Source organism: Myxine glutinosa, chromosome 12 (genome assembly GCF_964187855.1).
Source record: "Myxine glutinosa chromosome 12, kmMyxGlut1.1, whole genome shotgun sequence".
NCBI lineage: Eukaryota > Metazoa > Chordata > Myxini > Myxiniformes > Myxinidae > Myxine > Myxine glutinosa.
This window is the reverse complement of record NC_136272.1, coordinates 109,672,601-109,692,190: the sequence shown is the minus strand read 5'-3', so window position 1 is coordinate 109,692,190 and position 19,590 is coordinate 109,672,601.

The following is a 19,590-nucleotide window of genomic DNA, read 5'->3' as shown; positions in this document are numbered from 1 at the left end:
GATGGCTCATTCCAGGAGAATGTTTCCACCTACAGGTCTTAACAGTGCATTGTTATTCAGGCCGTCCATCTTAGCGCTTGGCATCATTACCCACAATGACATCATCATCCCACAAAAGCAATCTTAGAAGAGCATTTCTCCTTTACACTTGCATGCGGTTCAGAGTTACTCCAATAATTGTACAACTATTTTGTCCACACAACAACAGTTGATAAAGCACTTTGGTCACACGAGTCCTTCAAGGGCGAAGTGCTCGTTAATATGCACTGGATTTTCACTCTCGGCCTGTTCTCAATATTGAACACGTATCTTCCCGCAAGTGAATATCAAAGATACAATGGCTCTAGTGGTCCACGCCGAGGCGATTGAATCCACCTGCATGTGAACATGGCAGGGCATGTAGTTTATGATATATATATCATTGCGGATCTGCGCGTCGGCCTTCCCTTACCGAGGGGGGATGAATCCCCTTGACTTTAATCTAGCCGACGTGATCCGGGGCTATCACGTTCCTTCCGGTCAGCGTTGAATAGGGTGGTAGGCCGAATTATTCCTATTACCTAAGTACCAACGCCTCCCAGGAAGCAAGGAAATAACCCCGCCCGAACCACGGTTTTAGTTGACACGCCGAGTGATAGCGAGCCGTGATCCGGGCCGTTAACAGGTACTAAACCGGATCTGAGCGGTTCCGAATCGTGCAACGCTTACACAATGGAGGAAAAGACTGATACGGTCGAATTAGGAAGAAACAGGAGGAACAATTGATTTATTAATAATTTGCACAGGAAGAAGGAGAAGTACACACAGTGAAGCCTTAAAAACAGTCAACTTATCCCTGGACAAACAGGCCCGCACACACACAGAGACACTCACACGGGGATGAAGAAGGTTGGGTCGAGGGTCCAGGGATGGCGTCCACAGCTCGTCCTCTGGGTCCCCGACACGTACCGCGAAGAAGATGGTAGGACAGACGGCAGACGCTCCTCGTGGCTCGTTGGCGCGGTTCGGACAATTATCGGGGGAAAGGTACGCGAGACTGGCGGTTACTGGCGACCACGGTCGCGTATGTAATAAACGAACAGGCGCTATATGCGCTCCCGACAGTTCGAATGGCGAAGCGCCTCTCCCGCCGAATTCCTCAACAATGCGCCACTGATGCGAGTTCTTTATACAGGCCTTATACAATGCGCTCTCCCAGCAAGTCCGGTCACTGCAGCGAGTCCTTCACAATACCAATCTTGGCTTCAGTCCTCTTGATAAAGCGCAATAGTCCTGTTACAAAGCCCCTCGCTCATCAGTCCTCTCAATAAGTCCTTTGTAATGCGCAAATCATGCCAGTCCTCCTTATCTCTAGATACCAGCGCTTTTGCGCAATTCCTTTATCATGCCAATGCTTGGATTCCCTTACGAGTGCTTGTGGAAGGGCTTTGCGTGCGCGGTTATATAGCACCGCCCAGTGAACTCTCTCGAATCTGCCAGCCGCGCACTGATCACGCCCCTCAAGCCATTCCACCCGAGCCCTGGTTGGTTTGTTGGCTCTTACTGGCTCCGCCCTTGACGTCTGCTTGATGTGGCCACACCCCAACCTCACGCTCCGCCCCCTTTTCCAGGCCTACCTCATGGCATTTGGCTGGTTTGAGCATCCTAATGCGAGGGGCCATAGGGCGCAGACTGGATGGTGCCCAACGAGGTCAATTGGAGGGTGGGCTGCAAAATGAACGGGACCTACTCTTATTTATTTCTTTACACAACGCAGGTATCACTATTGGAAATGTCCTTATTCTACACATATACTATGACATAAATAATGTTCTCAGGTGGCCTACGTGTTGCATGTGGACTAACTATGGGGGCAAAACCTTTAACTTTTATTAATCAATATGTACATTCTCAGAACCGCAACACTGCACCCCTCCTTCGCCAGGCTCATCCCCGAGCCGAACCCACACACCAGTGAGCCCGACCGGTTCTGATACAAGGGTCAGGACTACTTTTTAACAATTAGTGTGACACTTAGGTGTAGTTTCCCTCTACATTTACTCTAACACCCTATGTGCGACAGTTTTAAACACTAGATATGTCCCACCTACTGCATTGTGTACTAACTATCAGACTCACGCACACAATTAACCGAATTACGGAAAGAATTCCCAAACTATACATGAAGCCGGTGGGGAGCATGTTATTTACAAGACTACTAATTATTTACAATACTACAACCCAGGACCTGTTCTTTTGTGGGAGAGAGAATAATTTTTGAAAAGAGGAAACACCGAATGCACTGCACCAATACACCATACACCATATGCACAAAAATAAACAAAATGCACAAACAAGCACCAAAAATGCACAATCAAAATGCACAATCATCACATTTCAACCATTATCAATGATGTCTTGTGCTTGCTTGGCTGCTGGGCCGTTGTATCTTGGCTGCATCTTCTTCTTCGGTGCCGTAAATTACTTGGAGATCTTCTTTTCCTGGCACACCGGAATAATAAAAAGTGCACAAACCGTGTCCGCTTTTTATTTTGGCCAGCAGGGCCAACTTAGGTGGTCCGACTGCATGGCATCGAGGCCACTTAAAAATACAGTGGTCCGCAGGGCAAGATAACGCTTGCAGCGATTGTCTGCCCAAGCAAAGGTGCCAGGCCAGAGAACGTGTGGTCCATATGGTGTACCGGTGCAGACGACAGGCAGCAGGGTGCAGCACAAAGGTGCAGCCGCACACTCAGGGCACCTGCACACTCCCCTCAACAAAAGATAATGGGTCCATTTGTGGGGAGGAAAGACAAAGCAGAGGTTAGTGGGAGCAAGGGCGCAAGGGTACACGTCATGCAAAGCAATGCAATATGAGGGGCGCGGGAGAGCGAGCGGAGAAAGCTCGTCCCCAGCCGTTCGTTAACCCGCCCCCCCCCCCCCCATGTCAATCTACACTACCTTTGCACTTCCCCGTATTTACAATTTACAAATTCCGTCTCTACCATCTTGTCTCCCATATCTCTCCCTAATTCCAAATTCGTTGCCAATCCCTCCCAAGAAGGAAGGGATGGAATACACACAATGTCTCACCCACGTCATGATGCGTCTTTCATTCCAAATATTTCCAAAATCTGGTGTGGAGACCTGTCACCTTGGTGAGTGGATGTGGATGGTGCGAAGAGATTCTGATCCTAGCTATCCTTCTAATAACTAACTCTTTAAACTACCCGGGGTCTTGCCCTGCCAAACCAATTGGCCTCTTTACTCTATGTGGTTCTAAAAACCAATTCCCATTGACCCACTCTGTGGTGCCTTCCAATTTGGGGTCTCACTCCCCCAAGTTTTTCCTACTGTGCCCCTGCACAATTTCGGGGCTGGGTCGTGTGGCTCTACCAGCAGGTCTACCTACCTGCGCACCTCCGCCACTGAAGTCGCCACACGAGCTTGCCTTGCTCCTGCGACTACCCTAACTTGGGGAAGGCCCTCCTGGCTCTCTCACCCCGTGATGCCCTCTCTGGCATTGGGCTACCCGGGTACTTCTCTCGGATCCGCGGGCCCCGCTGAACACTACACTCACCCTAACTGGCTCCCAGAGCCTACCTGCGGCCTCACCTGGCCGACAGACTACCAGTGGCGGAGTGCCCATTTAACCATACTCACTAATTAAGCCCACACGCCCAGCCATTCCACTCACTCATGCACCCCTCAAAGCAAAAAGTTGCTACTCCCTGCACCACAGATGTCAATATCCAATAATTTACCTAAACCCTCCACCTAACTTTAAACTACCCTCCCCGGGTATTCGTGAAGGGGTCCATCTTCCCCCATCCACTCCTTCGCACCATGCACTCCACACCACTCATTCCACACACCATTTACTCCACACCATTTATTCCACACCATTTATTCACTTGCACCCCATGCAAGTCAATCACTCAACACACTTACACACAACCTCAATACACCACTCATACACTTTCTCCTGTCATCCCAGACCATTGCCTCATTTCACCAAGTTCATTGCCTCATTTCACAAAGTTCCTTCCCATACTCACACACACAACCTTTCTCGAACAATGCCTCATTTCACCAAGTTCATTGCCTAATTTCACCAAGTTCCTTCCCATACTTACACACACAACCATTCTCGACGAATGCCTCATTTCACCAAGCCCAGGAGGCACCCACAATTACACACACACAGCATCATCTGAATATCTCCTTCCCTCTAATACTTGTGCTTTCCCGTCTTCCCTTATACTAAGCACTTCCCTCGTCATTAGCATCCTTCTAATCTCTCTACGTCCCCACTACTTGTACAATGTCTCTACTTAAATATTGGTCTCCTAAAGTCACTTCTAAATCCCTAACGTTATCCTAGCCCGCCCTCGGCTAGTTTTCACTGCCAAACCCCATAAACTAAAGCTCATGTGCCCCAGTAGTGAATGGTAAACTACCATTCGCCATCACTATTCCATTCGTCCACTATCCTTGAGCCTCGTCGGGTGGGAATACATTTTCGCAGCTTGGCTTCGCAAAGCCGAGCAATGCATGCGGATGGTCAGTCTCCTGTTGGTTGGGTCTGTCCGGCATTTTCGATTCTGGGGAGGAGGCATGCTCGGGCCGAGGTTCCAGGCGCCATCCCGGCATGGAGCCTTTCGGTCTCCGGCATGATGACCCAACCTCCCCCGGCCGGAGCACCATGCCCGCCAGGGGGCGAAGGTCCGACCTTTCCTTCCTCCCCTGGAACCGTGCCGTTTTCCCCTTGCGCCACGGCACGGCACCGACCATACAGGGCGGGGCCGAATCGTGCATGCTGCCGCGGCAACGATCCCCGCCGGTTCCCGCAGCACACAAAGCGCACCACACCCCGAGAGCTCGCGTCGGCTATCCGTCGGCCTAAACGCTGCCCCGGTCTGCGTCGATGCTTGAGTCGCATTCTCACACCGACACCTCGCGACCCACTCCATACTCGTTCCACACCAAGGCGTCCCAGCGCCTCTCATACATTCCATGCACTCTGTTATTGCATTCTCCCGTGCACACTCTTCCGTTCCACACTCAGGTGCACACCACTCAGGCGCACCCCCACCACTGACACATTCCTTTGGTACACATCCTCGTGCACACCCTGGTGCTCTCACACTACTCGCGCACTCCGTTACACACTCTAACAACCATGGGTGTGCACTCTTGCACATACCCAATCATCACCGCACACCCTCGCGCACATTCTAGCGCACACACCTCCGTTACATACTCCGTAACTCCCACAGGTGTGCACTCTATTGCACACCCAATCACCCACTCCGGTGTGCACTCCCGCACACTCTCCACAACATGCTCCGGTGTGCATCCTCATACACTCTCCTCGGCCATTGCACACTCCGTTCCGCACTCTGTTCCACACTCCGTTTCAACACACTCTTCCCACACACTCCTCTCGTGCACTCGTCCTCACTCTCGGTTTCATACTCGCGCTCCGGCGCCGTTCGCACACGCGCGCCATTCACTTTCACACCTCGCACCACGGACCTTCCACAAGTGCCCGGGTGACGTCGGGATCCCAAGTGCGCGAAAAATCCTTTCGCGCCAAACCTTTTCATGCCATACGGGACCCTTTTCCGCAGCAGCGCCTGCAAATTCTCATTGGGGTTAGGCAGCACGACATCACGATGTGAACACAGACTTTGCGCGCATTCCATCCTTTTCTCCCATTTAATTCCTGATTCTGCCGTCTCCTCAACCCCAATTTCCATTACACACGTCTTTTTCTTTATTGAGCTCGACGGCCGCTGGCGCACATAAAATAAAATTTTCCAATTCGGTGGCCGTCGGCTTTTCTATACCCCGTGTCACGATTTCTACCCCGGTCCACCCGGCTGGGCTTGGCTCAACCTCGCTTTCCCCGCGTTCCTCAAGTCGCGGTACCCCATCACGTACCAATGCGACCTTCCCGCCTGACCTGCGATCTACGTCTTTCCCCATATTTTTTATTTGGCCACCTATTCTGTTACCACACCCTTTTAACCCGTCTTTCATCCCTTTCATTTGATTCTCTTGGGTGCCCATCCTGTTTTCCAACCCCACCAACCCCTCATTCATTTCTTCCATTTGGCCACCCATGTCCTTCAATTGGCCCCCCATTTCCTTCATTTGGCCCCCCATTTCCATCATTTGGCCCCCCATTTTGCTTTCTAATGCCCTAATTTGATTTCCCAATTGCTCTCCCATTTTGTTTTCCAAATTATTTATTTCCCGGGTGGTTTTATCACTGTTACTTACGCCTTGCTTCATCCCTTAATTCTCTCATTTCCTCCCTCCTTTTATTTTTGTCGCACTTTGACTCTGCCATGTTTTCGCTGAATCGTGCCATGAACTGCTGCAGGTCAAAGGCCGCTGGTACAGCGGGTTTGGCTCTCGCCACCATGTGCGAGGCGCCGCCATTTTCCTCGCCTGCTACCTCTACTGCTGCACCCTCATTAATTCTCTCCTCCATTGCCAAATGTCCCAATTCTTCCTGGGGGTCCTGGGTTATTACCTCTTCTCCCTCATCTATCTCATCATTTACCCCCACCGGCATCCGACCGTCTTTACTAGCCATGGCACGATGTTAATTTGGATGTTAATACAATTTCGGCCGCTCATAATTTTGAGTGCGTCAGGCGCACTTCGGGTCCAATCCCACTTCCCTGACACCAATTGTTGCAGCCAATATGCACAATTGGTGTCCAAAATTTGGTCTGAAAAATTTAATCCCAGGTTCCAAATCCCCACTCCTGACTACCAATTGTTGCGGATCTCCGCATCGACCATCCCCTTACCAACGGGGGATGAATCCCCTTGTCTTTTATCTAGCCGACGTGATCCGGGGCTATCACGTTCCTTCCGGTCAGCGTTGAATAGGGTGGTAGGCCGAATTATTCCTATTACCTAAGTACCAACGCCTCCCGGGAAGCAAGGAAATTACCCCGCCCGAACCACGGTTTTAGTGGACACGCCGAGCGATAGCGAGCCGTAATCCGGGCCGTTAACAGGTATTACACCCGATCCGAGCTGTTCCGAATCGTGCCACATTTACCCAATGGAGGAAAAGACTGATACGGTCGAATTAGGAAGAAACAGGAAGAACAATTGATTTATTTATAATTTGCACAGGAAGAAGGAGAAGTACACACAGTGGAGCCTTAAAAACAGTCTTAACTTGTCCCTGGACAAATGGGCCCACACACACACAGACACACTCACACGGGGATGTAGAAGGTTGGGTCAAGGGTCCAGGGATGGCGTCCACAGCTCGTCCTCCGGGTCCCCGACTCGTATTGCGAAGAAGATGGTAGGACAGATGGCAGGCGCTCCTCGTGGCTCGTTGGCACGGTTCGGACAATTATCGGGGGAAAGGTACGCTAGGCTGGCGGTTACTGGCGACCATGGTCGCGTATGTAATAACCGAACCGGTGCTATATGCGCTCCCGACACTTCGAATGGCGAAGCGCTTCTCCCGCCGAATTCCTCAACAATGCACCACTGATGCGAGTTCTTTATACAGGGCTTATACAATGCGTTCTCCCAGCAAGTCCGGTCACTGCAGCGAGTCCTTCACAATACCAATCTTGGCTTCAGTCCTCTTGATAAAGCGCAATAGTCCTGTTACAAAGCCCCTCGCTCATCAGTCCTCTCAATAAGTCCTTTGTAATGCGCGAATCGTGCCAGTCCTCCTTATCTCTTGATACCAGGGCTTTTGCGTAAGTCCTTTATCATGCCAATGCTTGGCTTCCCTCATGAGTCCTTGTGGAAGGGCTTTACATGCGCGGTTATATAGCGCCGCCCAGCGAACCCTATCGAATCTGCCAGCCGCGCACTGACCCCGCCCCTCACGCCATTCCACCCGAGCCCTGGTTGGTTTGTTGGCTCTTACCGGCTCTGCCCTTGACGTCTGCTTGACGTGGCCACACCCCGACCTCACGCTCCGCCCCCTTTTCCAGGCCTACCTCATGGCATTTAGCTGCTTTGAGCATCCTAATGCGAGGGGCCATAGGGCGCAGACTGGATGGTGCGCAATGGGGAATGGGCGCAGACTAGATGGTGCCCAACGAGGTCGATTGGAGGGTGGGCTGCAAAATGAACGGGACCTACTCTTTCAACGGGACCTACTTTACACAACGCAGGTATCACTATTGGAAATGTCCTTATTCTACACATATACTATGACATAACTAATGTTCTAAGGTGGCCTACGTGTTGCATGTGGACTAACTATGGGGGCAAAACCTTTAACCATTATTAATCAATATGTACATTCTCAGAACCGCAACAATATATATATACATATAATGGTCTTTACAGCCCCCAGACAGTTTTTTTTTCTTTCTTTTTTTGTATGCAAGATCGAGGTTCGTGTAAGAGCTAACATTAATCACAAAAAAACCAAACGGACACCTAAAACATATAACAAAGAGAGTGGGAGACAAGATGGGGAGAGAGAGGGAAGCACACAAGTACAACATTTGAGAGCATGGACATCGGGAGATCTGTGGGAGGGAGAGGGCTTTGGGGGGGGGCATGGGAAGTGGGGGGGGGCGAGGAGGAAGAGGTAAAAAAAACACGGACACAGCTAGGACTTCCAGGAAAGAAGTCGGTATTTCAGAAAAGTGGATCTGGGGTGAATTAATGGGGGTAGAAGAGATCAAGGTTTTGGATGGGGGAAGATAAGTTACGTGCACCATGACCTTTTAACGTAACTGGCTTTTTATACCGAATGCTGAGTGTCGCCATAATGTCTCCCTTACTGTATCTGCACATGTCGCACACTAGGCCGTTTGTTGAAACAAGAGAGGCCATCGGGTTTGCGTCACGCAAGCATCGTCAGCTCAAGGTACACTCCATCATCAAGGTGGCCATCGGTCTCAATTCACATGGGGCTGCATTCATGCTCATCCTTTATATATCTGCAAATAACACCTTACTCTTTATGCTTGTGTTGCTTTTATGGAGAAGCTATAAGCCCCACGATGGCTTCGGGGACATGACACATGATGTCCTAACTTTTGTACGATTCTCGTGAATTCATCACGGGACTGGCAGGTGCGGAGCCCAATCGCCTCATTGGCAATGCGGTCCACGCAGAAACTGAGCACACGCAGATGTCTCCTGTAAATCATGTGCAGAATATTAGCAAAAGTATTTGGACAATCTGAGTCCCAAATTTGGAATGAACCTTCTCCACGTGGGTGTGCATATCTCTCCCACAATGCAGCTTGAGGCTTATAAATATGTGTGTTTTTATGCAGGTGTTGAGGCTCCTGATTTACCATAATACAGTGAGGTCCCCTGAAATCTACTAGCCTGAGAACGCACCTTGCCATACTGCTGCGTGTGCTAGGAATCATTAAGGAATCGCTTCGAAGATAAAATCGTTGAAAATCTGCAGTGGCCAGCCTTGTATTTCTGAGTTGAAGGGAAGAGAACCACTCAGGGACCTCTCGGAAGGCCGACTGAGGGCCAGACTCAACAAAACACAATCCACCTTTGAACCTGCACTTACTCTCAAGGAGGAGTGGTGTGACATTACACCTCATATTTCACATTTAGTATATTGTGTGTCACTGACGGTGACTCCCAATGAATAATTACATGTACAGTATTGATATACAGTTGTGATTAATAAACCTGCTTATTTCCTTATTGTCCGAATACTTTTGGGAATGTAATGTATGTATATGTAATGTATCGACAAGATAACTGCATGGTAAAGACGTCAGGAAAAGAAGGCAGATATAATGGCTTGTATCTGAAAGTGAAATCCAGGTCACGTACCACAGTCCGCCGCGATGGGCAAATAACGTTTCCACACATGATGGATTGCCACGTCAGTGCAATTGCGGCGATGTGCTGTCCACGTCACATTAACCTTGTGGGAGGGTTGGCCACCAAATGCTTCACTGTGCAGCATGGGATGTTGTGCAGCTTAAAGGCAATGGCAAAGGGATTCTGGGTCAGGGGCCGCGGGGCAACTCACGTGGCATCCATAATGAAGGCTTTGATATTTACTGTCTCTCAAAGAACGTACAGGGCTGAGCTATGAAGACGCTTACCTTGAGCAGGCTAGGGAACAAACCTGAGCCAACAATCGGTCCATCTATCCAGCTCTGTGCAGAAGAAGCTCATGTCGCTTCCGTCATGTCATGCATGGCGTGCTCCTGCGTAATATACAACCAACTGTGAGTATAGTGTAAGACATAGTAACACATCAACAAACATTTCCTTTGATTGGTTTATCTATAATGGTAATTCTTGGGTAAAATTCCAAAGGCATACAAAAGGCCCCTTTATATAAGGGTAAGTGCCATGTGGCAAAGTAAAGAATAGAAGGGACATTTCAAAGCTTGTAGAAAATGCCAAACAATACGAAATAATGGGCATTCAAAAATCTCGTGTGCATGCTGGACTATCCTTGTGTTCTTAGGAGGAACCAGGTAATGCTCTAGAAAGGTTCATATAAAGCGGCACCCCACATCTGGCAAATAAAATACATTTACTTCTTCATGCAGGTGTATGAATCAAATTGGCACCCCTTTATATGAACCTTTCTAGAGCATTACTTGGTTCCTCCTCAGAACACAAGGGTAGTCCAGCATGCACATAAGATTTTTTGAATTGGCGAGAGGTACGCACACTCGCCTCTGAGTGTCTGATTCCTCTGAGTTAATCTATAACAATAAAAGGCAGTGTCCATCCATCCGTCTGTGTCCTTTTCCTCCATAACCCCTAAACCATGGAACCTAGCGGCCCCAAACTTTGCATGCATACACGTGGACCTCCAACAGATTGCAAGATGAAAACTGGGTGTTTGGGTGTGTTATAACACCCTTTTTGAAGATGATTAACGAGGAGCTCATAAGAAAAAAACCCGATGTGGTGGCTTACCAATATGGCAGCCCACCATCTTGGTCATCCCACTGCAACTCGCTGGGTTCTTAAGCCGCCATTTTGTTTCGGCCTACTCAAACGTGTCTTGCCTTGGAAACATGATCGATTAATTACCATCACATAATTGAAGCAAATCATCAAAATCTGGATTCAGATATGAAGATTGGATGCTGTAGACTAAATAATTTCCAAATATGGAGTAAAAACTGACAAAATTTACCATATCTTGCGATTTTATAACTAAGTGTATATATGCATTTATTAAAGTGAGGCTGTGATTCTCATTCTGGGGTTCGTTGTTTTTTTTTCATAAACTTAATAATCATTTTTAAATTAATTCATACTTCCATGGGAACTGCTCAGAGATGCGTTTATTGAATGAAATGTCTTTAGCAAATAACCCTTTTTCAATAGTTGGGACTGCTGTTAGGGTCAATTCTGCAGTTGGAATTTTGAGGATCGGTTCGGATTACGAGTTTGTGGAGCTTATCGCATTGTGGTTTTTAACCGTGTGCGGAAATGAAATAAAGGTATGAACACCGCCCGGTGAAGTCCGGAGATGGTTTGTATGGAGAGTTGTATGAGAGTGGAGGGGTTGGGGTGGAGTAGGGCCAGTTGCAACTGCTAAACCAGAAAACATCTGAAAATGCAAATCCCGTCCGCTTGTATCGAGACATCTTCTTCTTCTTCTTCAGTATGCTCAAAATAACGAAAATAGTTTTTTAAAATACAAAATGATAATTGATGATTTTATGCAGCCTTGACCTTTGAGCTTTAGATCTAAAAAAATAATCTGGTTCTAGCTTTTGATTGGTGAACAAATTAATTGACCCAATGCGCAAATTATTAAAATTTCAGGTCAATCACATGAAAATAGATGATTTTATGTGACGCTGACCTTTGACAAAATTAAAAATTTACCTTCTCCATATTCTCATAATCAAGCTTTGGTGAAAATTTGATGACAAAACTCAAATGGTAAAAAGGTTACAGCCCTGACACGGACACTGCACACGCGCGCACGCACACACACACGCACACACACACACACACACACACACACACACACACACACACACACACACACACACACACACACACACACACACACACACACGGGGACACACACCATTTAAATAATTATGGGAAGTTACGAGGGGCGGCAATTTGACATCTCGGCCCGAGCGTCATTTTTTTAGATACACCACTGCTCCACTGTACATGTATATATACACAAAGAATTAAGTTAAGCACCCCCCCGTTTTTTTACAACCTCGCACATTACAAGGTTGTTGTCGTCAAAACAGTGTAATATACCCATGATATTGCTATATTTTCTGGAGAAGTGATATTATGGTCACATAAAAACATAACAATCATGCCGTTTTCAATATTTTATTCTGAATAATTTAAGGTGAAAATTTTTGGGAATTTTAGGCATATTTTCACCTCAATTTAAGTATGGAGCTATAGGTCCATCACGGACAGTGTGGATGACGTTTATGTTTTCTAACGTACAGTCATTGTTCTGAGAAGACCTCTAGCGATCTTTGCGTCAATAACGTGCGTAGGACCCACGTGATCGGATGGAGCAAGGTGCTGTGACAACCATCCCCTGGCCTGCGTACAGTCCTGACCTGAACCCCCTCGAGCACGTTTGGGACATGTTGGGACGACAAATTGCGAAGATGGTCCCTCCAATAGCCAATCTGGATGAATTGGAACGTGCATTACATCGGGAATGGAACAACCTGCCACAGCAACGCATACGACGGCTTACAGGGTCTATGAGACGTAGGGTTGAGTCAGTGATCCGATCACGTGGGTCCTACACACGTTATTGACGCAAAGATCGCTAGAGGTCTTCTCAGAACAATGACTGTACGTTAGAAAACATAAACGTCATCCACACTGTCCGTGATGGACCTATAGCTCCATACTTAAATTGAGGTGAAAATATGCCTAAAATTCCCAAAAAATTTCACCTTAAATTATTCAGAATAAAATATTGAAAACGGCATGATTGTTATGTTTTTATGTGACCATAATATCACTTCTCCAGAAAATATAGCAATATCATGGGTATATTACACTGTTTTGACGACAACAAACTTGTAATGTGCGAGGTTGTAAAAAAACGGGGGGGTGCTTAACTTAATTCTTTGTGTATATATATATATATATATATATATACGTATATATATATATATATATATATATATATATATATATATATATATATATATATATATTCATATATATATATATATATATGTTCGTGGAGGTGCTTGTACAATGTACATGTACTTACCTGCAGGACAAAGGCAATAGTAGACATACTTACATGAAGTATAAGGACATTAGGAGACAGTGGATAAACAGTTCAATCATGGTTGTCAGCATCATTATCCAAGGGTTCAGAACAGGCCAATCTTATTTCACTAACAATTCTAGAAAATACTTCATTTCATCCTATTCTTCGATGAAATCTTCACGAAGAACTAAACACCTCGTTTATGAAACTGTGGCCATCAGGTGACTGTTGCTGCTACGGGATATTCCCCACACCGTTTCCATGATCGTGAATGGCTGCAAAAGATGAATACTGGTGTTGGCTTTTTGATTAACATGGCTGGCTTGAGATCTTAGGATCCTGAGTTCGAGCCCCCGTTATGCCGTTGAAGCAACACCAGGTGGGTTGATTCAGCCTGTCATCCTTCCGTGGTCGGAAAATGAGTTCCAGCTGATTAGTAAGGGGAGGCACTGCATCAACGGCACAGCAGCACCGCAGGAAATGATGCAGCCACAGGCTGAATATGAACCACCACCAGAAAAGATGCTCCTTAACTACTGTTAGGATTATGAGCTGTCTCCATAATACATATGATGAACATGTTTATGGCAAAGTTGCGCCATCCCCTCTGACCTGACCCCACCAACGCACATCATCTTTACACACACATCTCGTTTTTCATTTCTGTTCCTCACAATTCTATCACACGCACAGAAACAGACACACACAAAGAGGCACACACACATACACACATTAACATCCAAACATTCCTTTTTTTCATTTCCCGACCTTCCCTTCTTCAGCACTCACACTAAACCAACCCCCCCCCCCCTTACCCCTCCTCTTTTCTCAACTTTACTTACTACATATAACCACCCTACATAATGGTAAATAAAAAACTCTTTATTTAATTATTTAAGTGACACTCTTCATGATAATACAGTATATGTCTTTGATAGCCCCAACCATCGGTTCAACTTTGATTTATTTATCATCTTACCTTGTTTTAAACTTTTTCCTGGTTCTGACTTCAAGGCTTTGACCCTTTTATTCTATTCGGTAAGTAAACTCAAAGTTGTCTCTGAGAACTATTTTACCTTGTAATCTGCCAAAGTACAAGTTCAATTCGTCTTATTGTCAAGAAGTATTTGCCACTAATATTACACTGCGGGGGTGAGCTCATTGGTTTTTGTTTGGTGTTTATTGAGCAATCCGTTGAGAAAAAAAAACATTGGCCAAAGTTTTCTTGTGTAACATCACATTCAAACTCACCCCTGGACCATTGCTGCTGGAGATAAGCTCTGAAAGGGCAATCTCACTGAGATCTGCTTTACACAGATATGATACTGTGTGAACGAAAATCTCTCTGATGTCCAAAACGATGTTGTAAAGCTGGAAACCAAACCCAGAGAGAAAGAGAGAGGAAGAGAGAGAAAGAGAGAAAGAGGGGAAGAGGGGAAGAGAGGAAGAGAGAAAGAGAGGAAGAGAGAGAGAGGGCGAGAGAGAGAGAGAGAGAGAGAGAGAGAGAGAGAGAGAGAGAGAGAGAGAGAGAGAGAGAGAGAGAGAGAGAGAGAGAGAGAGAAAGAGAGAAAGACACACACAGAGACAGAGAGAGAGAGACTGACTGTTTCTTCCTTTTATTACAAGAGTACAAAAAATCAGTAATGTTCAGTCATAAAGAAACAAAACACAATAAGAGTGGTCTCAAGGAAAAATTATTATCAAATCATCATCATCAAGTGTGCATATGACATCATTAAAAACCCACTTTTCTTTAAAACATGTTAAATTCTTGTTCATTTTAAAAAACCGGTACTCTAGCTTTAGTCTTGCATTTACAAGAGCCTTAAAGGTGAGCAGTACATCATATGACGAGTCAGAAGCGTTTCCCATTTTTTTCTTCCTGGATTTATAAATTGCAAACTTGGCTTGGCCAATTAAAAAATTCATTAAAACCACATTTCTAAGGGAAGACGGTCCTAAAACACCATAAATAAAAACATTGTGATTGAAGAGGGAACCAAGCTTCACAAAACGTTCCTGAAGGAATGTAAAAAGAGGTTGCAATCGTTCACACGCAAGGTATATATGCGGTAGGGTTTCAATGGATGCACAGAAAGGGCATAGATTAGAGTTAGCAGTAGAAAACCGGTTCAGTAAAACATTATAAGGTAAAATCCAGTGTACAAGTTTCCATTGAATATCTCCAACATACTTTGGAGTAGGCAAGAGATAAAAACTTCGCCAATTGGGGCAATTGGGGGGTATTGGGGGTAAAACATCCCGCCATCGAAGCCTCGGGTGCTCAGAAAATGTTTTTGCGTATAAAATTTTAACGTACGCGTTGTACAAAGTTTTCTTTGGACAGGCGGGAAGGGATAATGCAGTATCATCAGGGCTGTTCAGGCCAGGGGACAGATTAAGTGGCGGGCTGAAGACTAGGAGTTTGGGGAAGTCACCCGCTGTTTCCTCGGGGGAAGGGCCAAGTTCCTCGCAGGTATTACGATACGTTGTGGATATCCCTTGAAGGAACCGAGAGATGATCCTGACAGATTTTATTCCGGTTTTTTGTGCCACAGCGGCAGCACTCAGCCGGCAGCTCCCAGACTCTGTCATGAGGTCTTTCATTCGTAGCAGCTTGGCATCAATAAAGCGTTGAACGAGTCCCCTATTATTCAAGCTGTTTTCCAGGAAGGGGTTGTAGCATAGGGGCTCATTCAACAACATTTCCATGTTGTATGTTGCCATTTCACGGGAAAAGGACAGGGCTTGCCAGGCGTTCATCACCCCTTGGTAAAAGGTGGGCAGCAAGGATGAATCGATTTGATGAGGGTTCATCAAGAAAAGTTCTCGGTCGTAACCCAGTTTGCATGTAAGCTGTAATATGCAGTTAGCCAGAGGCCTCCAGAGTAGGGCTTCATCTCCATATACAAGTTGGCGCACGATATGAAGCCGGAAGACCATAATCCGGCTGCGGATATCAATAAGACCTTGGCCACCTTCAGTGAGTGGTAAGTATGCCACGGGGGGTTGGAGCCAGTGTTTCCCGCTCCAGAAAAAGTCGACAATGCTCTTTTGCAGTGTAATAAGAAGGCTCCCGGGCGGTTGTAGGCATATCATCTTATGCCATAGCATAGAGGCGACAAGATTGTTAATGACGAGAGTTCTTCCGCGGTACGAAAGTTGAAAAAGAAGTCCTTTCCAGCGGGCCAGTTTTGCCATTACCTTGTCTGGTAATCCCACCCAGTTCTGCTGCTCAAAGGTGTTGTTTCCGAGGAAAATACCGAGGTATTTAATGCCACTTTTCTGCCAGTTCACTCCTCCTGGTAGGACAATTGGCGGGCAATCCCCAGGTCCTATCCAAAGGGCTTCACTCTTCTTCCAGTTTACCTGGCCTGAACAAGCCTGACAATATGTTTTTAGTGCCTGAGCCACCGCAGTGACGTCAGCACTATTTTTTATATAAATACAGACATCATCTGCATAGGCAGAGACTTTTAGCGGTGTGGTAAGAATTGATCCAGTGAAGCCAGAAATGTGCGTACGTAACTGGAGCAGAAGAGGTTCGATGGCAAGAGAGTATAAAAGTCCAGATAGCGGGCAACCTTGCCGTACTCCCCGTTGTACAGCAATGGGGCTACACAATACTTGATTAATTTTAAGAACACTGGATATATTACAATACAAAAGTTTAACGTACGAGATAAAAATAGGTCCAAACCCAAAATTCTCTAAAACTCTAAAAAGGTACATGTGGTCAATACAGTCAAAGGCTTTTCCTTGGTCAATAAAAAACAGACCAACATTCATATTAAAATTGTTACAAAACCGAATGGTATCACGGATAAGAAAGATATTATTAAAAATAGTACGTCCAGGAATACAAAAGGATTGATGTTCTCCTATTAGTACATTCATAAAAGGTTTCATTCGATTAGACAAGGCTTTGGCTAAAATTTTATAATCCGTACATAAAACAGAAATAGGACGCCAGTTCTCTATAAGTTGAGTGTCCGCTTTCTTAGGAATTAAGGTGGTGACTGCTCTCCGGCAACTCCACGGCAGTTGTCCATCCTCTAAACATTCATTCAATACCCGCAGTAGGTGAGGTCCAATGGTGTCCCAAAAAAACTGGAAAAATTCACTTGTCAGCCCATCCAGTCCAGGGGCTTTATCAGGTTCCAAGGCCTTCAAGGCAGCGGTGAGCTCAGGTAACCTAAGAGGATCCTCCAACTGCTGCTTCTGATCCTCCGCCAATGTTGGAAGGTTAGAAACAAGTTCCGATATTGCATCCTGGTTAATGTCATGCCGCATAAACCGTTGTTTAAAATGTTTCCGGGCACATTCCCTGATTCTGCCATCTTCATAAAGGAGTTCCCCATCATGGAGCAAGCGTGTAATCATTGACGAAGAGGCCCCCCTTTTAAGGCTGAAGAAGAATTTGGTTGGAGCATCAAGGTCGTGTATGTACCTCATCTTCAGGTGCAATAAAGCATTTTGTGCTCGCCTTTCGGATATGGAATTCAGTAAGGCCGTTTTTCCATGGATTTGTTGCCTCATTCCCTGGTAGCTCACACTTGCGGTTCCCTGAAGCTGTTCCTGTAATTCCAGGATTTCATCTTCAAGTAAGGTTGTGGTTTTTCTTTCCTCTTGAACACCATACGCACGATATTGTTGGCAGAACAGTCTGATGTGCGTTTTGGTATTATCCCACCATTGTCTGAGGTTTGAGAAATTCCCTTGGGAGGCAACCAGAATATTCCAAATTTCCGGAAAAATGTCCTTAAAGGTACTATCATCAAGTAAGTTGTTATTAAATTTCCAAAAAGCACTCTTGTGTTTCGGGCAGGGGGCAGAAATTGAGAAATGTTGCGCTGTGGTCCGAGAATCCTGATGGGCAAATTTTGGATGACAGAACGAGGCGTTCAAGTGGAGGATTAATATAAAACTTGTCCAAGCGAGCAAGTACAATATTACCCTGAATGCATCGACACCATGTGTATTGCCTGATTGATGGGTGCTGTACCCGCCATATATCTGTCAAATTCATTTGTTTTAAAAATTTGGTGAGAGGGATTGTGGAGGCAGGATGGGGCTCTGCACTGTTCCTGTCTAGTTGGGGTTGGAGGGTGCAGTTAAAATCTCCACCAATACAAACATGATTGTCTTGGTTTTTAGGGCGTTTTGACTGTCGAGGGACGTTAGGTGTGTCCCAAGGTCATTAAAAAAAACTCGCCGAGCTACAGGCGTACTTGGGGCATAGATATTAAAAATAGTATAGAATTTTCCATAGTAGTGGAATTCTAGGGATGCTAGGGATCCCTTGTGTATTTCGTCGAATTTAAGCGATGAAGGCGAAAAGGAGGGGCTAAGAATTATTGCGACACCGCCTTTGCGGGAGTCACCGTTACTAAAGAAGGACAGGCCGGGGAAGAGCCTACACCACTCTGCGACACAGCAGTCGTTGGCATGGGTCTCTTGTAAGAGGGCAATGTCAACTTTCTTCTGTAATAAAAAATCCCTTACTTGAACTTTACGGACAGAGCTACATCCTCCGTTAATATTCAGGCTACAAATGGAAAAACTCATTACAGCTATAAGGAGGAGTGACCACCACTCAATTTTTTGATAGCAGTTCATTCTTAGCTTTTTGCAACCACTTCTTTAAACGGTGACGTTGGGAGGAATTGAAATTAAAAACGTGGGGCCGTTTTACCATCAGTTTAGCGGAATGTATAAAATCAGGTAGCTCCGGAAAAAAGGTTTCTATTACAACATTCCTTTTTCGGAATGTGTCCTTAAGAAACCTTTTTATCTCGGAGGGAGGGATTGGAGGGATTTCTTCTTCCTCGAGGCTACCACATTCACTAACAGAGTCATCTATATCAGATGGCTCAGATGGTGTGTCACACTGGTTTTCATCATTTATCTCCTCACCGTCATCACATCCCTCCACGTTATCGGATGGGGCATAGTCCATAGAGGGGGGGGACGGGGAGGGCATCTTCAGGGGAGCAGGGGGGGGGGTACTAATTTTTGCGGTTCAACCATATCAGTTTCTAGGTCAGTAGACAAGGGCGAGGATTCATCCACATCTATGTCCTCCAATACCGAGAAACGATTTTCTGTGACGAGGGACAAATCTAGGGCAGAGAGGAGGGGCTGTCGGTTTTCAGTTGTAGGTTTTTTAAAGAGATGACCGTTTTCATCTGTTGTTTGCAGACGTCTTTTTCCTTTTGGGCAGACTAATTGAAACTCGTCCTGGTTAGTGGGAAGAGATTGCAAGGGTTTGGGGGGAGGGGGGGGAGGGAGGACGTGATCATCGGGAGGGGATTCCCATCGGCTACCACGGCGGGAGAGGTAGGATCAGTTATAGCAGGCAACAA